At 63.2% G+C, this 24,756-nt stretch overlaps 6 non-coding genes across 6 annotated transcripts; all 6 read right to left on the bottom strand.

Annotated features, from left to right (window-relative positions):
* Positions 1 to 11,166: 11,166 nt before the first annotated feature.
* Positions 11,167 to 11,285, bottom strand: LOC124083674 (5S ribosomal RNA). Its single transcript, XR_006848870.1, has one exon. It is a non-coding gene; the product is annotated as a 5S ribosomal RNA (ribosomal RNA).
* A 2,507-nt stretch (positions 11,286 to 13,792) lies between these two features.
* On the bottom strand, positions 13,793 to 13,911 carry LOC124083672 (5S ribosomal RNA). Its single transcript, XR_006848869.1, has one exon. It is a non-coding gene; the product is annotated as a 5S ribosomal RNA (ribosomal RNA).
* Positions 13,912 to 16,418: 2,507 nt separating this feature from the next.
* Positions 16,419 to 16,537, bottom strand: LOC124083671 (5S ribosomal RNA). Its single transcript, XR_006848868.1, has one exon. It is a non-coding gene; the product is annotated as a 5S ribosomal RNA (ribosomal RNA).
* Positions 16,538 to 19,046: 2,509 nt separating this feature from the next.
* On the bottom strand, positions 19,047 to 19,165 carry LOC124083670 (5S ribosomal RNA). Its single transcript, XR_006848867.1, has one exon. It is a non-coding gene; the product is annotated as a 5S ribosomal RNA (ribosomal RNA).
* A 2,509-nt stretch (positions 19,166 to 21,674) lies between these two features.
* Positions 21,675 to 21,793, bottom strand: LOC124083669 (5S ribosomal RNA). The gene has a single exon (XR_006848866.1). It is a non-coding gene; the product is annotated as a 5S ribosomal RNA (ribosomal RNA).
* A 2,517-nt stretch (positions 21,794 to 24,310) lies between these two features.
* LOC124083668 (5S ribosomal RNA) lies at positions 24,311 to 24,429 on the bottom strand. Its single transcript, XR_006848865.1, has one exon. It is a non-coding gene; the product is annotated as a 5S ribosomal RNA (ribosomal RNA).
* Positions 24,430 to 24,756: the final 327 nt, after the last annotated feature.

The following is a 24,756-nucleotide window of genomic DNA, read 5'->3' as shown; positions in this document are numbered from 1 at the left end:
CTCATGCTGCTCTGAGGAAAAGGAACCCTGGATATTCCTATAGACATGACCCATCGGGGTCTCCAAGCCTGGCCTCAAACCCAGGCTCTCTTAGGAGAGGAAACCCAAGGTGTCTCTAGAGATGTGGCCAAGAGGATCCCCAGGCCTGGCATTTCCTACTGGCTGCTCTGAGGGGAGGGGACCCAAGGTGTACAAAAGACATGGCCCAAGAGGGTCCCCAGGCCTTGCGTCTCCTTGGGCTGCTCTGAGAAGGAACCACAGGTGTCGCGAGAAATGTGGCCCACCAGGGTCCCCAGGCCTGGCATCTCCTCAGAATGCTCTGAGAGGGAATCCAAGTAGTCCCTAGAGACATGTTCAAGAGGGACCCTGGCATGGTGTTTCCTCATATGCTTTGAGGAGAGGAAACCCCGGGTGTCCCAAGAGACATTACCCACCAGGGTCTCCAGGTCTGGCGTCTCATTGGGCTTCTCTGAGGAAAGGGCACCTGGGGTGTCCCTAGAGATATGGCCCATGAGAGTCCACAAGTCTGGTGTCTCCTCATGCAGCTCTGAGGAAAAGGAAGCCCAGGCGTTCAATAGACATGGCCCACCAGGGTCCCCAAGTCTGGTGATTCCCCCAGGCTGCTATGAAAAGAGGGCACTCCAGGTGTCCCTAGAGATGTGGTCAAGAGGTTCCCAAGATCGGGCATCTCCACCAGGTTGCTCTGAGGAGAGGGAAACCCAGGCATTCCTAAAGATGTGGCACACGAAGGTCCCCAGGCCTGGAATCTGCCCAAGGTGCTATGAGGAGGGAACCACCAGGTGTCCCTAGAGACCTGGCACATGAGGATGTCCAGTCCTGGCATCTCCTCAGGCTGCTCTGGGAGGGAACCCCATGTATCCCTAGACATGTGGCCAAGAGGATCCCCAGGCTGGCATCTCCTCAGACTGCTCTGAGGAGAGGGAACCCTGGGGCATCCCTAGAGATATGGCCCTCAAGGGTCCCCAGGCCTAGTGTCTCCTCGGGCTGTTCTAAGGACTGAGAGCCCCAGGTTTCCCTAGAGATGTGGCCCATGAGGGTCCCTAGGCCTGGCATCTCCCTTAGGCTGCTCTGAGGAGAGGAAAGCCTGGGGCATCCCTACAGATGTGGCCCACAGGGTTTCCTGGCCTGGCATCTCCTCGGGCTGCTCTTGAGGAGAGGGGAGCTCTGTCCTCCCTATGGAATTACCCATCTTGACCGGCAGTCGGGGTTCCTCTGCTCAGTTCTGAGGAGAAAGCTCCTTCCTCAGCCTGAGGGCAATAAAGCTTCCAAGATGGCACTCAGGCCCCACCCTCAGCCCCCCCATACTCACCTGAAGCTCAGTGGGGAGTGGAGGTGAGACACCCTGCTGGTAGGGGAGACACCCCATCTAGGGGAGAAGCCCCCCTCTAGGAGAGATGCTTCCCACAGGGGTGAGACATCCTGATGGGAGGGGAGATGCCCCCTGGGAGGGGAGATGCCCTCTGGGAAGGGAGATGCCCACCCTACCACCCCAGACACCCCCCTAGGGAAGAGAGATACCCTGCTGGGAGGGGAGAGATCTCCTGGGACTGGAGTACCCCCTGGTAGTGGAGAAACCCTGGTGGGAGGGGAGACAACCTGGTAAGAGTGGTGACACCACCCCCTAGGAAAGATATCTCCCTGGGATCTGGAGACACCTTGCTAGGAGGGGAGAAGCTCCCACTGGGAAGGGAGCCCCCTAGGCTTACTGGGGAACCTGCTTCTTTCTCCACCCCAGGAGTTACTGGGTGAAACCTGTTCCCACTGCTGTCACTAGGTCTGGCTGTGTTGTCTGAGGCACCAGGAGGAGTGGGACCTCTAGAGAGCAGAAAAGGGAGTCCAGGAGCCACCTCCCTGCACCCCAGCTATTCTCCACCAGGTCAGGCCTGCTGCGGACAGGGGCCAGGCAGCCACATGGAGCCCTGCTTCCCTCCTGCACCCAAGAGCAGAGGCCAGAAAGAGGTCACCACAGAAGCCTCTGGGAAGTAGTCTTTGACACAGTGTCACATAATCCCACTTTAGGATCAGGGGTTTGAGGAAAAGCAATGAAATCCCAGCCCAGGGTGGCCACTCACAAGGTTGGGAAAACTTGAACTCAGATCAAGCCCCAGCAGCTTTTGGGAGCTGCCAGCTGCACTGGACCACTGCCCCCAGTGTCCCAAGAGATGTAGCCCACCAGGGTGCCCAGACCTGGTGTCTCCCCTAGGCTGATCTGAGGAGGGAACTCTGGGTGTCCCTAGAGACATGGTCCTTGAGGGTATCCAGGCCTGAAATCTCCCTCTGGCTGCTCTGAAAAGAGGGACCATGAGAGATGTCCCTAGAGATGTTGCCCAAGAGAGTCCCCAGGCCTGGCATCTCTCCCAGGCTGCTATGAGAAGAGGGCATTCCAGGTGTCCCTAGAGACATGGTCAAGAGGTTCCTCAGGCCTGGAATCTCCCCCAGGCAACTCTGAGGTGAGGGAACTCTGGGTGTCCCAAGAGACTTGGCACACGAGTGTGCCTAGGCCTGGTATCTCCTCAGGCTGCTCTGAGGAGAGGAACCCCAGGAAAACCTAGAGCACTGGCCATGAGGGTCCCCAGGCCTGTCATCTCCCCCAGGCTACTCTTAGGAGAGGGAACGCTAGGCATCTTTTGAGAGGAGACCAAGAGGGTCCCCAGGTCTGGCATCACCTCGGGCTGCTCTGAGAAAAGGGAACCCTGGATGTCCCTAGTGTTGTGGCCCACAAAGTTCTCCAGGCCTGGAATCTCCTGAGGTTGCTCTGTGAGGAAACCCCAGGTGTTTCTAGAGACGTGGCCAAGAGGATCCCCAGACCTGGTGTCTCCTCAGGCTGCTCTGAGTAGAGGGAACATTGGGGAGTCCCTAGAGACATGGCCCACAATTGTTTCCAGGACTGGCATCTCCCCAGGTTGTTCTGAGAAGACCCTGGCATCCCTAGAGACATTGTGCACCAGGGTCCCCAGGCATGGTGTCTCCTCAGGCTGCTCTGAGGAGAGGAACCCTGGACATGTATAAGAGGGTTCCCCACCCTGGGGTCTCCTTGTGCTACTCTGAGAAGAAACTCCAGTGTCCCTATGGACATGACCCACCAGGGTCTCCAGGTATGTCATCTTCTCATGCTACTCTGAGGAAAGGGAACCTAGGGTGTCCCTAGAGACCTGGACCATGAGGGTCCCAAATCCTGGTGCCTCCTCGTTCTGCTCTGAGGAAAAGGAACCCTGGACGTTCCTATAAATGTGAGCCACCGGGGCCCCCAATCCTGGCATATCCTCCAGGCTGTCTTAGGAGATGGAACCTGTAGAGACATGGCAAAGAGGATCCCCAAGCCTGGCATCTCCCTCTGACTGCTCTAAGGAGAGGGAACACTAGATGTACAAAATATGTGGCTGAAGAGGATCCCCAGACCTTGTGTCTCCTTGTGCTGCTCTGAGAGGGAAACCCGGGCATCCCTAGAACGTGTCCAAGAGGGTCCCCTGGCATGTCATCTCCTCGTGCTGCTCTAATGAGATGAAACTCTGGGTGTCCCTAGAGATGTGACCCACCAGGTTCTCCGAGTCTGGAGTCTTCTTGCACTGCTCTGAGAGGAGGAAACCTGGGGTGTACCTAGAAACTTGGCCCACAAGGGTCCCCAAGCCTGGTGACTCCTCCTGCGGCTCTGAGGAAAAGGAACCCCAGATGTTTCTAGAGATGTGGCTCAGCAGGGTCACCAGGCCTGGCGTCTCCTCAAGCTGCTCTGAGAGGGAACCCCTGGTGCCACTAGAGACATGTCCAAGAGGTTCCCCCAGCATGGTGTCTCCTCGTGCTGCTCTGAGGAAAGGAAACCCTGGGATTCCCTAGAGTAGTGACTCAACAGGGTCTCCAGGTCTGGTGTCTCCTCAAACCACTCTGAAAAAGAGGGAACCTGGGCTTTCCCTAGAGAAGTGGCCCACAAGGGTCCCATGCCTGGCATCTTCTCATGGAGCCCAGAGAAAAAGGAACCCCGGGCGTATCCAGAGACGTGGCCCACCAGGGTCTCCAGGCCTGGTGTCTCCCCCAGGCTGCTATGAAGAGAGGGCACCACAGGTGTCCCTAGGGATGTGATCAAGCATTTCCCCAGGCCTGATGTCTCCCCCATGCTTCTCTGGGGGGGGGGAACCCTGGACATCCCTAGAGATGTGGCCTGGCTAATCCTCTGGCTGCTCTGAGAGGGACCCTCAAGAGACTAGAGATGTGGCCCACAAGGGTTTTCCAGGCCTGGCATCTTCCCCTGGTTGTGCTGAGAAGAGGGAAACCTGGTGTCCCTAGAGACATGGCCCACCAGAGTCCCCAGGCCTGGCGTCTCCTCAGGCTGCTCTGAGAGAAAACCCCAGGTGTCCCTATAGATGTGACCCACCAGGGTCTCCAGTTCTGACATCTCCTCACATTGTTCTGATGGAAGGGAAGCTATGGTGTCCCTAGAGACGTGGCCCACGAGGATCCCCAAGCCTGGTGTCTCTCATGCTGCTCTGAGAAAAAGAAACCCTGGGCCTCCCTAGATACTTGACCCACCAGGGTCCCCAGGCCAGGTGTCTCCCCTAGGCTGCTCTAAGAAGAGAGAACCCTGGGTGTCCCTAGACAAATGGCCCATCAGAGTCCCCATGCCTGGCATATCCCACAGGTGGCTCTGAACAAAGAAAACCCCCGTATACCTAGAGACTTGGCCAAGAGGGTCCCCATGCCTGGCCTCTCCTTCGGTTGCTCTAAGGAGAGGTAACCCTGAGTGTCCCTAAAGACATGGCCAAGAGGATGCCCAGGCCTGACTTCTCATGTTGCTCTGAAGAATGGGAAACTTGAGTGTCCCTAGAGACATGGTCCACCAGGTTCCCGGGCATGGTGTCTCACCCAGGCTGCTCAGAGAAGCAGGCACCCCAAGTGTCCCTAGAGACAATATGACCAAAGGCCTGTCATCTCTCCCAGGCTGTTCTGAGGAGAGGGAACCCCGACGTTTCTAGAGTTGTTGTGCGCTAGGGTCCCCAGACCTTACATCTTAGAATGCTCTGAGGAGGGAACCCCGAGGCATTTCTAGGGAGGTGGCCCACAAGGGTGCCCAGTCCTGTCATCTTCCCAGGCTGCTCTGAGGAGAGAAAGCCCTAGCATCCCTAGACACATGTCCAAAGGGTCACCTGTCCCGGCGTCTCCTCATGCTGCTCTGAGTTGGAGAAACTCTGGGTGTCCCTAGAGCCATGACCCATGAGGTCTGAAGATCTGGTGTCTCCATGCAGTGCTCCAAGGGAAGGAAACCTAAGGTGTACCTAAAAACTTGGCCCACAAGGGTCCCCAAGCCTGGTGTCTCCTCATGCTGCTCTGAGGAAAAGAAACCCCGGGCATCCCTAGAGACTTGACCCACCAGGATCCCCAGGCCTGGCATCTCACCTAGGCTGCTCTGAGGAGAAAAAACCCCAGTTGTTCCTAGAGAAGTGGTACATCAGGGTCTCCAGGCCTGGCATCTGAACAAAGGGAACCCCAGGCATCCCTAGAGATGTGGCCAAGAAGGACCCCATGCCTGGCATCTCCCTTGGCTGCTCTAAGTAGAAGGAACCCCAGGTGTCCCTACAGATGTTGCCAAGATGATGCCCAGGCCTGGTGTCTCCTCATGCAGCTCTGAGGAGAAGAAACTTCAAGTGTCCCTAGAGCCGTGACCCACCAGGGTCTCCAGGTGTTGCATCTCCTCACAGTGCTCTGAGGGAAGGAAACCTGGGATGTTCCTAGACACTTGACTCACGAGGGTCCCCAAGCCTGGTGACTCCTCCTGCATCTCTGAGGAAAAGGAATCCCAGTCATTTCTAGAGACATGGCCCACCCTGGTCCCCAGGCCTGGTGTCTCCCCCAGGCTGCTATGAGGAGAAGGCACCACAGGTATCCCTAGAGATGTGGTCAAGAGTTTCCCCAAGCCTGGCATCTCCCTCTGGCTGCTCTGAGGAGAGGGAAACCTGGGTTTTCCCAGAGATGTGGCCCAAGAGGGTCCCCAGGCCTGGCGTCTCCTTGGGCTGCTCTGAGAGGGAACCTCAGGTGTCCCTAGAGATGTGGCCCACCAGGCTCCCCAGACCTGGCGTCTCCTCAGGCTGCTCTGAGAGGGAAACCCAGGTGTCCCTAGAGATGGAACCCACCAGGGTCTCCCATTCTGGTGTCTTCTCATACTGCTCTGATGGAAGGGAACCTGGGGTGTCCCTAGAGATGTGGCCCACAAGGGTCCCCAAGCCTGGTGTCTCCTCGTGCTGCTCTGAGGAAAAGAAACCCCGGGCATCCCTAGAGACTTGACCCACCAGGGTCCCCAGGCCTGGCATCTCCCCTAGGCTGCTCTGAGGAGAAAAAAAAAACCGTTGTCCCTAGATAAGTGGCCCATCAGGGCCCCCAGGCCTGGCATCTCCAGGTGTTCCTAGAGACATGGCCAAGAAGGACCCCCTGCCTGGCATCTCCCTCTAAGGACAGGGAACCCCGGGTGTCCCTACAGACGTGGCCAAGGCGATGCCCAGGCCTCTCATCTCCTCGTGCTGCTCTGAGAAGAAGAAATCTCGGGTGTTCTTAGAGATGTGACCCACCAGGGTTTCCGGGTCTGGCGTCTCCTCGCAGTGCTCTGAGGGAAGGAAACTTGGGATGTTCCTAGAAACTTGGCCCACGAGGGTCCCCAAGCCTAGTGTCTCCTCCTGCATCTCTGAGTCAAAGCAATCCCAGGCATTTCTAGCAACGTGGCCCACCAGTGTCCCCAGGCCTGGCATCTCCTCAGGCTGCTCTGAGAGGGAACCCCAGGCATCCCTAGAGACGTGTCCAAGAGGGTCCCCCAGCATTGCTGAGAGCCATAGCCAAGTAGGATGCATGGCATTTTTGGTTGAAAGGTGACCCTGCTCAGGGATTAGGGTGGCTCCAGGTTTAGGGTGGATCCTGCTGGATTAGGGTGACTCCAGGTTTAGGGTGGATCCTGCTGGATTAGGGTGGCTCCAGGTTTAGGGTGGACCCTGCTGGGAATAGGGCATATCCTGCTGCCTCAAGTGCCTGCTCCTTGAGTTCCCATTGAGTTCTCACGGGGTTCTGAGAGAATTGGTACGCAGAGCCCGGTGGAGGGAGTGTATTTTCCCAGAACGTGCATGTAGAGTGTCGTGCATGTAGAGTGTCGGTGAGAGTTCGGGAATAAAGAGTTGCTGTTGGAATCTACAAGTTTTTGTGGTGGCTCGGTTATTTTGTGCCCAGACAGACTGCGGCACAGCATGGTGTCTCCTCGTGCTGCTCCGAGGAAAGGAAACCCCAGGTGTCCCTAGAGTAGTGACCCAACAGGGTCTCCAGGTCTGGCGACTCCTCACATGGCTCTGGAAAACAGGAACCTGGGGTGTCCCTAGACACGTGGCCCACCAGGGTCTCTAGGCCTGGTGTGCCTCCCAGGCTGCTGTGAGGAGAGGGCACACCAGGTGTCCCTAGAGACGTGGTCAAGAGCTTCCCCAGGCTTGGCGCCTTCTCAGGCTCTGAGGAGAGGGACCGCTGGGGCGTCCCTACAGAGGTGACCCCGAGGATCCCCAGGCCTGGCATCACATTGGGATGCTCTGAGGAGAGGGGAGCTCTGCCTTCCCTGTGGAATAACCCACCTTGACCAGCAGTGAGGGTTCCTCTGCTCAGTTCTGAGGAGAAAGCTCCTTCCTCAGCCTGAGGGCAATAAAGTATCTAAGATGGTGCCCAGACCCCGCCCTCAGCCCCCCCCTCACCTGAAGCCATGCTGGGAGTGGAGGTACCCCCTGGGAGGGGAGACACCCCCTCTAGGGGACAAGCCCCTCCTCTAGAGATGCTTACCCCAGGGGAGAGACACTCTTGCTGTGAGGGGAGCCGCCCCCTGGGAGGGGAGGTACCCTGCTGGGAAGGGAGACACCCACCTCACCACCCCAGAGGCCCTCCTAGGGAAGACAGACACCCTGCTGGAAGGGGAGACACCCACTGAATGTGGAGCCACCCTCTGGAAAGGGAGACATGCTGGTGGGAGGGGAGACAACCTGGTGGGAGTGGTGGAGTGCCCTCCCTTCAGGAAAGACACCTCTGAGGGAGATGGAGATACCCTGCTGGAAGGGGAGAAGCTCCACTGGGAGGGGAGCCCCCTGGGCTTCCTGGGGATTCTGCTACTTCCTCCACCCCAGGAGTTACTGGATGAAACCTGTTCCCACTGCTGTCACTAGGTCTGGCTGTGTAATGAGGCACCAGGAGGAGTGAGATCTCTAGAGAGCAGAAAAGGGAGTCCAGGATCCACCTCCCTGCACCCCAGCTGTCCTCCACCAGGTCAGGCCTGCTGTGGACAGGGGACAGGCAGCCACACGGAGCCCTGCTTCCCTCCTGCACCCAAGGGCAGAGGAGAGAAAGGGGCCACCACAGAGGCCTCTGGGAAGTGATCTTTGAAGCAGTGTCAAGTAATCCCACTTTAGGATCAGGGAAAAAAGAAAAGCAGTGAAATCCCAGCCCATGTTGGCCCACTCTCGACGTTGGGAAAACCTGAACTCAGACTGAGCCCCAGCAGCTTCTGGGAGCTGCAGGATGCACCGTCCCCCTGGCCCAAGTGTTCCAACAGATGCAGCCCACTAGGGTGCTTAGGCCTGGTGTCTCCCCTAGGCTGATCTGAGGAGGGAACCCCGATGTGTCCCTCAAGACGTGGTCCATGAGGGTCCCCAGGCCTGGCATCTCCTTGGGCTGCTCTGAGAGGGAACCTCAGGTGTCCTTAGAGACATGGCCCACCAGGCTCCCCAGACCTGGCGTCTCCTCAGGCTGCTCTAAGAAGGAAACCCGGGTGTCCCTAGAGATGGGACCCACCAGGGTCTCCCATTCTGGTGTCTTCTCATACTGCTCTGATGGAAGGGAACCTGGGGTGTCCCTAGAGATGTGGCCCACAAGAGTCCCCAAGCCTGGTGTCTCCTCGTGCTGCTCTGAGGAAAAAAAAAAAAAACCCAGTTGCCCCTAGAGAAGTGGCCCATCAGGGTCCCCAGCCCTGGCATCTCCCACAGGCTGCTCTGGACAAAGGGAACCCCAGGCATCCCTGGAGACATGGCCAAGAAGGACCCCTGCCTGGCATCTCCCTCAGCTGCTCTAAGGACAGGGAACCCCGGGTGTCGCTACAGACGTGGCCAAGATGGTGCCCAGGCCTGGCATCTCCTTGTGCTGCTCTGAGGAGAAAAAAAACCTCTGGTGTTCTTAGAGATATGACCCTCCAGGGTTTCTGGGTTTGCCGTCTCCTCGCGCAGTGCTCTGAGGGAAGTAAACCTGGGTGTACCTAGAAACTTGGCCCAGGAGGGTCCCCAAGCCTGCTGACTCCTCCTGCAACTCTGGGGAAAAAAAATCCCGGGCATTTCTAGAGACGTGGCACACTCGGATCCCTAGGCCTGGGGTCTCGCCCAGGATGCTAGGAAGAGAGGGCACCGCAGGTGTCCCTAGAGTCATGATCAAGAGTTTCCCCAGGCATGGAATCTCCCTCTTACTTCTCTGAGGAATGGAAACCTTGGGTGTCCCTAGAGACAGGGCCCACCAGGACTCTGGGAATGGTGTCTCACCCAGGCTGCTCAGAGAAGCAGGCCCCCCAGATGTCTGTACTAGAGACCTGGTCAGGATGGTCCAAAGACCTGTCATGTCTCCCAGGCTGTTCTGAGGAGAGGGAACCGCTATGATTCTAAAGTTCCTTCCCTGAGGAAGGAACCTCGAGGAACATCTAGAGATGAGGCCCCTGAGGCTGTGTTGAGAGGATGACTTTTGAGTTCTCCCAGAGTTCCCATTAAGTTCCAATTCAGCTTTCACAGGAATTCCTGAAGAGTTTGCATTGGTTGGTGGAGTTCCGATGTAGGAAGTTCCAGATGGAAAGTTCCGGTTGGTGTGTGGTCACTGGAAGGACCACGTGGGTGGCATTAAGGGGAGTTCGAAAATAAAGTTTATTGGGGCTGGGGATGTGGCTCAAGTGGTAGCACGCTCACCTGAGCATGCGTGAGGCCCGGGTTCCATCCTCAGCACCACATACAAACATAGATGTTGTGTCTACCGAAAAAAAAATAAAACAAAAAAAAATCAAAAAAAAAAAAAGAAAAGAAAAGAAAAGAAAGTTTATTCCTGCTTGAGTGGCTCCTGATTTCTGCCCAGCCAAAATGCGACAAGGCTGCTCTAGGAGAGAAAGCCCAGGCTTCCCTAGAGAAATGTAAAAGAGACAGAAGAGCCAAGGCCAGAGACACATTGAGTGGGAGATGAAGAGAGGAGCTCCTACACAAAGCCAACACAGGCACAAAGAAGAAGCAAAGATGGATAACCAGACAGACAGAAAGACATCTGCTCAGAGAGACAGAGTGAGGTGGCTGGGGTGGGACGGAGGAAGAGAGGGGTGAGTGTGTGTGTGTGTGTGTGTGAGAGAGAGAGAGAGAGAGAGACAGAGAGAGAGAGACAGAGACAGAGACAGACAGACAGAAGAGCCAAGGACAGAGACACACTGAGTGGGAGATGGAGACAGGAGGCCTCCTCACAGGCCAGTAGAGTCACAAAGGTGAAGGAGAGATGGATGAACAGAGAGATAGACAGAAAGACATCTGCTTCCAGTGTGTGTGTGTGTGTGGGGGGGGGGATTGGTGAGAGACAGAGAGAGACAGAGAGAGATGGGTGAAGAGACAGACTGAGGGGGACCCTCAGGGAGGAAGGCGGTGGGAAGGGAGGCAGAGACACAGGAGGGACCCGGCAGAGGAGTTGCCAAGAGAAGGACCCAGGGAGAGACGCTGGATGGACTCTCTCACTCCCAGGACCTGGGTGGCCAGGCTCTGCTGGTGTGGCAAGAAGGGGTGGAGGAGCGGCCCCTGCGGGTGGGCCCTGTGTTCTGGGGAAAAGCAGGTGTCCGCCCCCCCACCCCCCATCCGCGAGTGTGAGGGGTGGGGATCGGTCAGGGTGCACAGGGATGGCCGAGGCCTGGACCAGGCTCGGCTCCGCCGGGTCGCCTGGAGTGTCCTAGCGTCCCTGGAGAGAGCCAGGCCTGTGGGCCTCGCTGCAGGCGCCGGGCGCCGGAGGCCTGAAGGGACACCGGGAGCCCAGGGCTGCCCCTGCGCCCTACCCCCGTGGGCCCGGGGGTCACGGCCTGAGGCGGTCACGCACACTTTTCCTGGGCCACGCAAGAAAAGTGCGTGTGGGAAGGGAAGGGGGCGCAAAAGCCTACAGCACCCGGTATTCCCAGGCGGTCTCCCATCCAAGTACTAACCAGGCCCGACCCTGCTTAGCTTCCGAGATCAGACGAGATCGGGCGCGTTCAGGGTGGTATGGCCGTAGACGGCGAAGGCTGCCCCGGAACGCCTCAAGAGCCTGCGCCGCGTTCCACCGTTCAGCCCAGGGGCAGGGGCGGGCAGGGGAGGGCAGGGGAGCGGTGGAGGGGGCCAACACAGCGGGTGTTCGCAGGGGGCCTCCCTCGCCCCGCCCCGCCCCAGCACAGCCCAGCCCAGCCCGACTCAACTCAACTCCAGGCTGGCTTTCTCGCTCCGACCTGACTCCGTCCCCGCGGCGGCGCGGGGGTCCTGGGAGACTGGCCGGCTCTCCCCCTGGGGTCCTCGGGCCGGGTCGGGTCGGGGTGGAGTGGGCTGGGCGGGGCCGAGAGGGGCTGAGTCCCGCCTCCACCTCTGCCCCTCGGCACCTGGCTCCACCTACCGGGAGCCCCGCCCGGGCCTGGCTTCTGCCCCTCCTCGCCAAGCCCCAAGACCCCCGACCCCCGGCACCCGGCACCCGCACCGCCTCCCCACCCCGCCCTTCGCCTGGCCGAGAAGCCCCAGAGAATCCCCAGCCGCCGCCGCGCTACCCTAGCCTAGCCTAGCCTAGCCTAGCCGGGAGCCCAGAGAGCCAGGGGCCAAGACGCGAGCAGGCATCCCCGCCCCGCGCCGGACACGCCAGAGACCCTGACAGAGGCCCAGCGCCCCAGCTGGAAAGGCAGTGGGACTGGGCAATGGCGAGGGGCCGGCCACACACAACACCTGCGCGTGCCTAGCGCGTGGAGCCACGCTCAGGGAGGGAGGAGCACACGCAGGGACCCACAGACAACCGGGCAGCGGGTGGCCAGCCGGCTGTGGCCCGCTGGCTCCCAGTCAGTCAGTCAGTCAGTCACCGGGCCAGGCTCAGAAGTGCGCCGCTGGGGCCCCTGCCTCGCCCTCAGTTCCCCGTCCACTCTGCAAAGCAGCGCTTGGCCCACCCGCACCCGCACCCCCACCCCCACCCCACCCCACCCCACCACACTCTACCCCACCCCCGAGTGACTCCCTTGGGACTGAGTGCCAAGGTCGGAGGGCTCTGCGCCTTGCTTGGACGCGTCAAGGACCAGCACCTGTACAGCACCGCCCTGAGGAAGGGCACAGACCCCTCCGTCCATTTGTCCATGGGCGGTGCTCCCGGAAAGGACCGCCTGTGAAAGGAGCGCCCTGAGTCAAACCCCGTCAGAGCCCAGTGGACGGCCTCACCAGACGGGAAGCCCCCTCACCCGCAAGCCTTGCGGGGGGAGCAGTGGTTGCGGGGGGCGCGCGCCCACCGGGCCCTCGGGCCCTGCGTCGCGGCCAGGCGTCTCCAGGTGGACGGGTCCCCGCGACCAAAGGGGCCTCTGCCTCCCTGTCCCCACCGCCCGGGCTTCACCTCCCCTTGGCACGTGCTCCTCCCCGGCAACCCCCTGGCCCCGAACCACTTGCCTGCTCTGAAGGCTGCTTCCTCCTCTTCTCGGAGCACCTGCCCTCCTTGGACATCTGCTCTCTTGCTTGGCTCCCAGCGCAGCCTCTTAAGACCCTGTGGCCTCCTCGGCCTTCTCTCAGCCTCTGCTGAGCACACACCCTGAAGACGTGCAGGCACTTCAAGGGGGATGTCTGAATCCACTCTTACATCCACGGGAAGTTAGATGGGAGATGAGAGAACCTGTGATTGTCCAGTCTCCAGGCTACCATGGCCTCGGTGACTTGCAGACCAGAGTGAGGTGGCTGGGGTGGGACGGAGGAAGAGAGGGGTGAGTGTGTGTGTGTGTGTGTGTGTGAGAGAGAGAGAGAGAGAGAGACAGAGAGAGAGAGACAGAGACAGAGACAGACAGACAGAAGAGCCAAGGACAGAGACACACTGAGTGGGAGATGGAGACAGGAGGCCTCCTCACAGGCCAGTAGAGTCACAAAGGTGAAGGAGAGATGGATGAACAGAGAGATAGACAGAAAGACATCTGCTTCCAGTGTGTGTGTGTGTGGGGGGGGATTGGTGAGAGACAGAGAGAGACAGAGAGAGATGGGTGAAGAGACAGACTCAGGGGGACCCTCAGGGAGGAAGGCGGTGGGAAGGGAGGCAGAGACACAGGAGGGACCCGGCAGAGGAGTTGCCAAGAGAAGGACCCAGGGAGAGACGCTGGATGGACTCTCTCACTCCCAGGACCTGGGTGGCCAGGCTCTGCTGGTGTGGCAAGAAGGGGTGGAGGAGCGGCCCCTGCGGGTGGGCCCTGTGTTCTGGGGAAAAGCAGGTGTCCGCCCCCCCACCCCCCATCCGCGAGTGTGAGGGGTGGGGATCGGTCAGGGTGCACAGGGATGGCCGAGGCCTGGACCAGGCTCGGCTCCGCCGGGTCGCCTGGAGTGTCCTAGCGTCCCTGGAGAGAGCCAGGCCTGTGGGCCTCGCTGCAGGCGCCGGGCGCCGGAGGCCTGAAGGGACACCGGGAGCCCAGGGCTGCCCCTGCGCCCTACCCCCGTGGGCCCGGGGGTCACGGCCTGAGGCGGTCACGCACACTTTTCCTGGGCCACGCAAGAAAAGTGCGTGTGGGAAGGGAAGGGGGCGCAAAAGCCTACAGCACCCGGTATTCCCAGGCGGTCTCCCATCCAAGTACTAACCAGGCCCGACCCTGCTTAGCTTCCGAGATCAGACGAGATCGGGCGCGTTCAGGGTGGTATGGCCGTAGACGGCGAAGGCTGCCCCGGAACGCCTCAAGAGCCTGCGCCGCGTTCCACCGTTCAGCCCAGGGGCAGGGGCGGGCAGGGGAGGGCAGGGGAGCGGTGGAGGGGGCCAACACAGCGGGTGTTCGCAGGGGGCCTCCCTCGCCCCGCCCCGCCCCAGCACAGCCCAGCCCAGCCCGACTCAACTCAACTCCAGGCTGGCTTTCTCGCTCCGACCTGACTCCGTCCCCGCGGCGGCGCGGGGGTCCTGGGAGACTGGCCGGCTCTCCCCCTGGGGTCCTCGGGCCGGGTCGGGTCGGGGTGGAGTGGGCTGGGCGGGGCCGAGAGGGGCTGAGTCCCGCCTCCACCTCTGCCCCTCGGCACCTGGCTCCACCTACCGGGAGCCCCGCCCGGGCCTGGCTTCTGCCCCTCCTCGCCAAGCCCCAAGACCCCCGACCCCCGGCACCCGGCACCCGCACCGCCTCCCCACCCCGCCCTTCGCCTGGCCGAGAAGCCCCAGAGAATCCCCAGCCGCCGCCGCGCTACCCTAGCCTAGCCTAGCCTAGCCTAGCCGGGAGCCCAGAGAGCCAGGGGCCAAGACGCGAGCAGGCATCCCCGCCCCGCGCCGGACACGCCAGAGACCCTGACAGAGGCCCAGCGCCCCAGCTGGAAAGGCAGTGGGACTGGGCAATGGCGAGGGGCCGGCCACACACAACACCTGCGCGTGCCTAGCGCGTGGAGCCACGCTCAGGGAGGGAGGAGCACACGCAGGGACCCACAGACAACCGGGCAGCGGGTGGCCAGCCGGCTGTGGCCCGCTGGCTCCCAGTCAGTCAGTCAGTCAGTCACCGGGCCAGGCTCAGAAGTGCGCCGCTGGGGCCCCTGCCTCGCCCTCAGTTCCCCGTCCACTCTGCAAAGCAGCGCTTGGCCCACCCGCACCCGCACCCCCACCCCCACCCCACCCCACCCCACCACACTCTACCCCACCCCCGAGTGACTCCCTTGGGACTGAGTGCCAAGGTCGGAGGGCTCTGCGCCTTGCTTGGACGCGTCAAGGACCAGCACCTGTACAGCACCGCCCTGAGGAAGGGCACAGACCCCTCCGTCCATTTGTCCATGGGCGGTGCTCCCGGAAAGGACCGCCTGTGAAAGGAGCGCCCTGAGTCAAACCCCGTCAGAGCCCAGTGGACGGCCTCACCAGACGGGAAGCCCCCTCACCCGCAAGCCTTGCGGGGGGAGCAGTGGTTGCGGGGGGCGCGCGCCCACCGGGCCCTCGGGCCCTGCGTCGCGGCCAGGCGTCTCCAGGTGGACGGGTCCCCGCGACCAAAGGGGCCTCTGCCTCCCTGTCCCCACCGCCCGGGCTTCACCTCCCCTTGGCACGTGCTCCTCCCCGGCAACCCCCTGGCCCCGAACCACTTGCCTGCTCTGAAGGCTGCTTCCTCCTCTTCTCGGAGCACCTGCCCTCCTTGGACATCTGCTCTCTTGCTTGGCTCCCAGCGCAGCCTCTTAAGACCCTGTGGCCTCCTCGGCCTTCTCTCAGCCTCTGCTGAGCACACACCCTGAAGACGTGCAGGCACTTCAAGGGGGATGTCTGAATCCACTCTTACATCCACGGGAAGTTAGATGGGAGATGAGAGAACCTGTGATTGTCCAGTCTCCAGGCTACCATGGCCTCGGTGACTTGCAGACCAGAGTGAGGTGGCTGGGGTGGGACGGAGGAAGAGAGGGGTGAGTGTGTGTGTGTGTGTGTGTGTGAGAGAGAGAGAGAGAGAGAGACAGAGAGAGAGAGACAGAGACAGAGACAGACAGACAGAAGAGCCAAGGACAGAGACACACTGAGTGGGAGATGGAGACAGGAGGCCTCCTCACAGGCCAGTAGAGTCACAAAGGTGAAGGAGAGATGGATGAACAGAGAGATAGACAGAAAGACATCTGCTTCCAGTGTGTGTGTGTGTGGGGGGGGATTGGTGAGAGACAGAGAGAGACAGAGAGAGATGGGTGAAGAGACAGACTCAGGGGGACCCTCAGGGAGGAAGGCGGTGGGAAGGGAGGCAGAGACACAGGAGGGACCCGGCAGAGGAGTTGCCAAGAGAAGGACCCAGGGAGAGACGCTGGATGGACTCTCTCACTCCCAGGACCTGGGTGGCCAGGCTCTGCTGGTGTGGCAAGAAGGGGTGGAGGAGCGGCCCCTGCGGGTGGGCCCTGTGTTCTGGGGAAAAGCAGGTGTCCGCCCCCCCACCCCCCATCCGCGAGTGTGAGGGGTGGGGATCGGTCAGGGTGCACAGGGATGGCCGAGGCCTGGACCAGGCTCGGCTCCGCCGGGTCGCCTGGAGTGTCCTAGCGTCCCTGGAGAGAGCCAGGCCTGTGGGCCTCGCTGCAGGCGCCGGGCGCCGGAGGCCTGAAGGGACACCGGGAGCCCAGGGCTGCCCCTGCGCCCTACCCCCGTGGGCCCGGGGGTCACGGCCTGAGGCGGTCACGCACACTTTTCCTGGGCCACGCAAGAAAAGTGCGTGTGGGAAGGGAAGGGGGCGCAAAAGCCTACAGCACCCGGTATTCCCAGGCGGTCTCCCATCCAAGTACTAACCAGGCCCGACCCTGCTTAGCTTCCGAGATCAGACGAGATCGGGCGCGTTCAGGGTGGTATGGCCGTAGACGGCGAAGGCTGCCCCGGAACGCCTCAAGAGCCTGCGCCGCGTTCCACCGTTCAGCCCAGGGGCAGGGGCGGGCAGGGGAGGGCAGGGGAGCGGTGGAGGGGGCCAACACAGCGGGTGTTCGCAGGGGGCCTCCCTCGCCCCGCCCCGCCCCAGCACAGCCCAGCCCAGCCCGACTCAACTCAACTCCAGGCTGGCTTTCTCGCTCCGACCTGACTCCGTCCCCGCGGCGGCGCGGGGGTCCTGGGAGACTGGCCGGCTCTCCCCCTGGGGTCCTCGGGCCGGGTCGGGTCGGGGTGGAGTGGGCTGGGCGGGGCCGAGAGGGGCTGAGTCCCGCCTCCACCTCTGCCCCTCGGCACCTGGCTCCACCTACCGGGAGCCCCGCCCGGGCCTGGCTTCTGCCCCTCCTCGCCAAGCCCCAAGACCCCCGACCCCCGGCACCCGGCACCCGCACCGCCTCCCCACCCCGCCCTTCGCCTGGCCGAGAAGCCCCAGAGAATCCCCAGCCGCCGCCGCGCTACCCTAGCCTAGCCTAGCCTAGCCTAGCCGGGAGCCCAGAGAGCCAGGGGCCAAGACGCGAGCAGGCATCCCCGCCCCGCGCCGGACACGCCAGAGACCCTGACAGAGGCCCAGCGCCCCAGCTGGAAAGGCAGTGGGACTGGGCAATGGCGAGGGGCCGGCCACACACAACACCTGCGCGTGCCTAGCGCGTGGAGCCACGCTCAGGGAGGGAGGAGCACACGCAGGGACCCACAGACAACCGGGCAGCGGGTGGCCAGCCGGCTGTGGCCCGCTGGCTCCCAGTCAGTCAGTCAGTCAGTCACCGGGCCAGGCTCAGAAGTGCGCCGCTGGGGCCCCTGCCTCGCCCTCAGTTCCCCGTCCACTCTGCAAAGCAGCGCTTGGCCCACCCGCACCCGCACCCCCACCCCCACCCCACCCCACCCCACCACACTCTACCCCACCCCCGAGTGACTCCCTTGGGACTGAGTGCCAAGGTCGGAGGGCTCTGCGCCTTGCTTGGACGCGTCAAGGACCAGCACCTGTACAGCACCGCCCTGAGGAAGGGCACAGACCCCTCCGTCCATTTGTCCATGGGCGGTGCTCCCGGAAAGGACCGCCTGTGAAAGGAGCGCCCTGAGTCAAACCCCGTCAGAGCCCAGTGGACGGCCTCACCAGACGGGAAGCCCCCTCACCCGCAAGCCTTGCGGGGGGAGCAGTGGTTGCGGGGGGCGCGCGCCCACCGGGCCCTCGGGCCCTGCGTCGCGGCCAGGCGTCTCCAGGTGGACGGGTCCCCGCGACCAAAGGGGCCTCTGCCTCCCTGTCCCCACCGCCCGGGCTTCACCTCCCCTTGGCACGTGCTCCTCCCCGGCAACCCCCTGGCCCCGAACCACTTGCCTGCTCTGAAGGCTGCTTCCTCCTCTTCTCGGAGCACCTGCCCTCCTTGGACATCTGCTCTCTTGCTTGGCTCCCAGCGCAGCCTCTTAAGACCCTGTGGCCTCCTCGGCCTTCTCTCAGCCTCTGCTGAGCACACACCCTGAAGACGTGCAGGCACTTCAAGGGGGATGTCTGAATCCACTCTTACATCCACGGGAAGTTAGATGGGAGATGAGAGAACCTGTGATTGTCCAGTCTCCAGGCTACCATGGCCTCGGTGACTTGCAGACCAGAGTGAGGTGGCTGGGGTGGGACGGAGGAAGAGAGGGGTGAGTGTGTGTGTGTGTGTGTGTGTGTGAGAGAGAGAGAGAGAGAGAGACAGAGAGAGAGAGACAGAGACAGAGACAGACAGACAGAAGAGCCAAGGACAGAGACACACTGAGTGGGAGATGGAGACAGGAGGCCTCCTCACAGGCCAGTAGAGTCACAAAGGTGAAGGAGAGATGGATGAACAGAGAGATAGACAGAAAGACATCTGCTTCCAGTGTGTGTGTGTGTGGGGGGGGATTGGTGAGAGACAGAGAGAGACAGAGAGAGATGGGTGAAGAGACAGACTCAGGGGGACCCTCAGGGAGGAAGGCGGTGGGAAGGGAGGCAGAGACACAGGAGGGACCCGGCAGAGGAGTTGCCAAGAGAAGGACCCAGGGAGAGACGCTGGATGGACTCTCTCACTCCCAGGACCTGGGTGGCCAGGCTCTGCTGGTGTGGCAAGAAGGGGTGGAGGAGCGGCCCCTGCGGGTGGGCCCTGTGTTCTGGGGAAAAGCAGGTGTCCGCCCCCCCACCCCCCATCCGCGAGTGTGAGGGGTGGGGATCGGTCAGGGTGCACAGGGATGGCCGAGGCCTGGACCAGGCTCGGCTCCGCCGGGTCGCCTGGAGTGTCCTAGCGTCCCTGGAGAGAGCCAGGCCTGTGGGCCTCGCTGCAGGCGCCGGGCGCCGGAGGCCTGAAGGGACACCGGGAGCCCAGGGCTGCCCCTGCGCCCTACCCCCGTGGGCCCGGGGGTCACGGCCTGAGGCGGTCACGCACACTTTTCCTGGGCCACGCAAGAAAAGTGCGTGTGGGAAGGGAAGGGGGCGCAAAAGCCTACAGCACCCGGTATTCCCAGGCGGTCTCCCATCCAAGTACTAACCAGGCCCGACCCTGCTTAGCTTCCGAGATCAGACGAGATCGGGCGCGTTCAGGGTGGTATGGCCGTAGACGGCGAAGGCTGCCCCGGAACGCCTCAAGAGCCTGCGCCGCGTTCCACCGTTCAGCCCAGGGGCAGGGGCGGGCAGGGGAGGGCAGGGGAGCGGTGGAGGGGGCCAACACAGCGGGTGTTCGCAGGGGGCCTCCCTCGCCCCGCCCCGCCCCAGCACAGCCCAGCCCAGCCCGACTCAACTCAACTCCAGGCTGGCTTTCTCGCTCCGACCTGACTCCGTCCCCGCGGCGGCGCGGGGGTCCTGGGAGACTGGCCGGCTCTCCCCCTGGGGTCCTCGGGCCGGGTCGGGTCGGGGTGGAGTGGGCTGGGCGGGGCCGAGAGGGGCTGAGTCCCGCCTCCACCTCTGCCCCTCGGCACCTGGCTCCACCTACCGGGAGCCCCGCCCGGGCCTGGCTTCTGCCCCTCCTCGCCAAGCCCCAAGACCCCCGACCCCCGGCACCCGGCACCCGCACCGCCTCCCCACCCCGCCCTTCGCCTGGCCGAGAAGCCCCAGAGAATCCCCAGCCGCCGCCGCGCTACCCTAGCCTAGCCTAGCCTAGCCTAGCCGGGAGCCCAGAGAGCCAGGGGCCAAGACGCGAGCAGGCATCCCCGCCCCGCGCCGGACACGCCAGAGACCCTGACAGAGGCCCAGCGCCCCAGCTGGAAAGGCAGTGGGACTGGGCAATGGCGAGGGGCCGGCCACACACAACACCTGCGCGTGCCTAGCGCGTGGAGCCACGCTCAGGGAGGGAGGAGCACACGCAGGGACCCACAGACAACCGGGCAGCGGGTGGCCAGCCGGCTGTGGCCCGCTGGCTCCCAGTCAGTCAGTCAGTCAGTCACCGGGCCAGGCTCAGAAGTGCGCCGCTGGGGCCCCTGCCTCGCCCTCAGTTCCCCGTCCACTCTGCAAAGCAGCGCTTGGCCCACCCGCACCCGCACCCCCACCCCCACCCCACCCCACCCCACCACACTCTACCCCACCCCCGAGTGACTCCCTTGGGACTGAGTGCCAAGGTCGGAGGGCTCTGCGCCTTGCTTGGACGCGTCAAGGACCAGCACCTGTACAGCACCGCCCTGAGGAAGGGCACAGACCCCTCCGTCCATTTGTCCATGGGCGGTGCTCCCGGAAAGGACCGCCTGTGAAAGGAGCGCCCTGAGTCAAACCCCGTCAGAGCCCAGTGGACGGCCTCACCAGACGGGAAGCCCCCTCACCCGCAAGCCTTGCGGGGGGAGCAGTGGTTGCGGGGGGCGCGCGCCCACCGGGCCCTCGGGCCCTGCGTCGCGGCCAGGCGTCTCCAGGTGGACGGGTCCCCGCGACCAAAGGGGCCTCTGCCTCCCTGTCCCCACCGCCCGGGCTTCACCTCCCCTTGGCACGTGCTCCTCCCCGGCAACCCCCTGGCCCCGAACCACTTGCCTGCTCTGAAGGCTGCTTCCTCCTCTTCTCGGAGCACCTGCCCTCCTTGGACATCTGCTCTCTTGCTTGGCTCCCAGCGCAGCCTCTTAAGACCCTGTGGCCTCCTCGGCCTTCTCTCAGCCTCTGCTGAGCACACACCCTGAAGACGTGCAGGCACTTCAAGGGGGATGTCTGAATCCACTCTTACATCCACGGGAAGTTAGATGGGAGATGAGAGAACCTGTGATTGTCCAGTCTCCAGGCTACCATGGCCTCGGTGACTTGCAGACCAGAGTGAGGTGGCTGGGGTGGGACGGAGGAAGAGAGGGGTGAGTGTGTGTGTGTGTGTGTGTGTGAGAGAGAGAGAGAGAGAGAGAGACAGAGAGAGAGAGACAGAGACAGAGACAGACAGACAGAAGAGCCAAGGACAGAGACACACTGAGTGGGAGATGGAGACAGGGGGCCTCCTCACAGGCCAGTAGAGTCACAAAGGTGAAGGAGAGATGGATGAACAGAGAGATAGACAGAAAGACATCTGCTTCCAGTGTGTGTGTGTGTGGGGGGGGATTGGTGAGAGACAGAGAGAGACAGAGAGAGATGGGTGAAGAGACAGACTCAGGGGGACCCTCAGGGAGGAAGGCGGTGGGAAGGGAGGCAGAGACACAGGAGGGACCCGGCAGAGGAGTTGCCAAGAGAAGGACCCAGGGAGAGACGCTGGATGGACTCTCTCACTCCCAGGACCTGGGTGGCCAGGCTCTGCTGGTGTGGCAAGAAGGGGTGGAGGAGCGGCCCCTGCGGGTGGGCCCTGTGTTCTGGGGAAAAGCAGGTGTCCGCCCCCCCACCCCCCATCCGCGAGTGTGAGGGGTGGGGATCGGTCAGGGTGCACAGGGATGGCCGAGGCCTGGACCAGGCTCGGCTCCGCCGGGTCGCCTGGAGTGTCCTAGCGTCCCTGGAGAGAGCCAGGCCTGTGGGCCTCGCTGCAGGCGCCGGGCGCCGGAGGCCTGAAGGGACACCGGGAGCCCAGGGCTGCCCCTGCGCCCTACCCCCGTGGGCCCGGGGGTCACGGCCTGAGGCGGTCACGCACACTTTTCCTGGGCCACGCAAGAAAAGTGCGTGTGGGAAGGGAAGGGGGCGCAAAAGCCTACAGCACCCGGTATTCCCAGGCGGTCTCCCATCCAAGTACTAACCAGGCCCGACCCTGCTTAGCTTCCGAGATCAGACGAGATCGGGCGCGTTCAGGGTGGTATGGCCGTAGACGGCGAAGGCTGCCCCGGAACGCCTCAAGAGCCTGCGCCGCGTTCCACCGTTCAGCCCAGGGGCAGGGGGGGGCAGGGGAGGGCAGGGGAGGGCAGGGGAGCGGTGGAGGGGGCCAACACAGCGGGTGTTCGCAGGGGGCCTCCCTCGCCCCGCCCCGCCCCAGCACAGCCCAGCCCAGCCCGACTCAACTCAACTCCAGGCTGGCTTTCTCGCTCCGACCTGACTCCGTCCCCGCGGCGGCGCGGGGGTCCTGGGAGACTGGCCGGCTCTCCCCCTGGGGTCCTCGGGCCGGGTCGGGTCGGGGTGGAGTGGGCTGGGCGGGGCCGAGAGGGGCTGAGTCCCGCCTCCACCTCTGCCCCTCGGCACCTGGCTCCACCTACCGGGAGCCCCGCCCGGGCCTGGCTTCTGCCCCTCCTCGCCAAGCCCCAAGACCCCCGACCCCCGGCACCCGGCACCCGCACCGCCTCCCCACCCCGCCCTTCGCCTGGCCGAGAAGCCCCAGAGAATCCCCAGCCGCCGCCGCGCTACCCTAGCCTAGCCTAGCCTAGCCTAGCCGGGAGCCCAGAGAGCCAGGGGCCAAGACGCGAGCAGGCATCCCCGCCCCGCGCCGGACACGCCAGAGACCCTGACAGAGGCCCAGCGCCCCAGCTGGAAAGGCAGTGGGACTGGGCAATGGCGAGGGGCCGGCCACACACAACACCTGCGCGTGCCTAGCGCGTGGAGCCACGCTCAGGGAGGGAGGAGCACACGCAGGGACCCACAGACAACCGGGCAGCGGGTGGCCAGCCGGCTGTGGCCCGCTGGCTCCCAGTCAGTCAGTCAGTCAGTCACCGGGCCAGGCTCAGAAGTGCGCCGCTGGGGCCCCTGCCTCGCCCTCAGTTCCCCGTCCACTCTGCAAAGCAGCGCTTGGCCCACCCGCACCCGCACCCCCACCCCCACCCCACCCCACCCCACCACACTCTACCCCACCCCCGAGTGACTCCCTTGGGACTGAGTGCCAAGGTCGGAGGGCTCTGCGCCTTGCTTGGACGCGTCAAGGACCAGCACCTGTACAGCACCGCCCTGAGGAAGGGCACAGACCCCTCCGTCCATTTGTCCATGGGCGGTGCTCCCGGAAAGGACCGCCTGTGAAAGGAGCGCCCTGAGTCAAACCCCGTCAGAGCCCAGTGGACGGCCTCACCAGACGGGAAGCCCCCTCACCCGCAAGCCTTGCGGGGGGAGCAGTGGTTGCGGGGGGCGCGCGCCCACCGGGCCCTCGGGCCCTGCGTCGCGGCCAGGCGTCTCCAGGTGGACGGGTCCCCGCGACCAAAGGGGCCTCTGCCTCCCTGTCCCCACCGCCCGGGCTTCACCTCCCCTTGGCACGTGCTCCTCCCCGGCAACCCCCTGGCCCCGAACCACTTGCCTGCTCTGAAGGCTGCTTCCTCCTCTTCTCGGAGCACCTGCCCTCCTTGGACATCTGCTCTCTTGCTTGGCTCCCAGCGCAGCCTCTTAAGACCCTGTGGCCTCCTCGGCCTTCTCTCAGCCTCTGCTGAGCACACACCCTGAAGACGTGCAGGCACTTCAAGGGGGATGTCTGAATCCACTCTTACATCCACGGGAAGTTAGATGGGAGATGAGAGAACCTGTGATTGTCCAGTCTCCAGGCTACCATGGCCTCGGTGACTTGCAGACCAGAGTGAGGTGGCTGGGGTGGGACGGAGGAAGAGAGGGGTGAGTGTGTGTGTGTGTGTGTGTGTGAGAGAGAGAGAGAGAGAGAGACAGAGAGAGAGAGACAGAGACAGAGACAGACAGACAGAAGAGCCAAGGACAGAGACACACTGAGTGGGAGATGGAGACAGGAGGCCTCCTCACAGGCCAGTAGAGTCACAAAGGTGAAGGAGAGATGGATGAACAGAGAGATAGACAGAAAGACATCTGCTTCCAGTGTGTGTGTGTGTGGGGGGGGATTGGTGAGAGACAGAGAGAGACAGAGAGAGATGGGTGAAGAGACAGACTCAGGGGGACCCTCAGGGAGGAAGGCGGTGGGAAGGGAGGCAGAGACACAGGAGGGACCCGGCAGAGGAGTTGCCAAGAGAAGGACCCAGGGAGAGACGCTGGATGGACTCTCTCACTCCCAGGACCTGGGTGGCCAGGCTCTGCTGGTGTGGCAAGAAGGGGTGGAGGAGCGGCCCCTGCGGGTGGGCCCTGTGTTCTGGGGAAAAGCAGGTGTCCGCCCCCCCACCCCCCATCCGCGAGTGTGAGGGGTGGGGATCGGTCAGGGTGCACAGGGATGGCCGAGGCCTGGACCAGGCTCGGCTCCGCCGGGTCGCCTGGAGTGTCCTAGCGTCCCTGGAGAGAGCCAGGCCTGTGGGCCTCGCTGCAGGCGCCGGGCGCCGGAGGCCTGAAGGGACACCGGGAGCCCAGGGCTGCCCCTGCGCCCTACCCCCGTGGGCCCGGGGGTCACGGCCTGAGGCGGTCACGCACACTTTTCCTGGGCCACGCAAGAAAAGTGCGTGTGGGAAGGGAAGGGGGCGCAAAAGCCTACAGCACCCGGTATTCCCAGGCGGTCTCCCATCCAAGTACTAACCAGGCCCGACCCTGCTTAGCTTCCGAGATCAGACGAGATCGGGCGCGTTCAGGGTGGTATGGCCGTAGACGGCGAAGGCTGCCCCGGAACGCCTCAAGAGCCTGCGCCGCGTTCCACCGTTCAGCCCAGGGGCAGGGGCGGGCAGGGGAGGGCAGGGGAGCGGTGGAGGGGGCCAACACAGCGGGTGTTCGCAGGGGGCCTCCCTCGCCCCGCCCCGCCCCAGCACAGCCCAGCCCAGCCCGACTCAACTCAACTCCAGGCTGGCTTTCTCGCTCCGACCTGACTCCGTCCCCGCGGCGGCGCGGGGGTCCTGGGAGACTGGCCGGCTCTCCCCCTGGGGTCCTCGGGCCGGGTCGGGTCGGGGTGGAGTGGGCTGGGCGGGGCCGAGAGGGGCTGA

Source organism: Marmota monax, unplaced genomic scaffold, assembly GCF_021218885.2.
Source record: "Marmota monax isolate L192 unplaced genomic scaffold, Marmota_monax_Labrador192_F-V1.1 WCK01_AAM20220418_F8-fsc00082, whole genome shotgun sequence".
Lineage (NCBI taxonomy): Eukaryota > Metazoa > Chordata > Mammalia > Rodentia > Sciuridae > Marmota > Marmota monax.
Note: the sequence above shows the minus strand (reverse complement) of the source record. Positions and strands in the feature narration are given on the sequence as shown.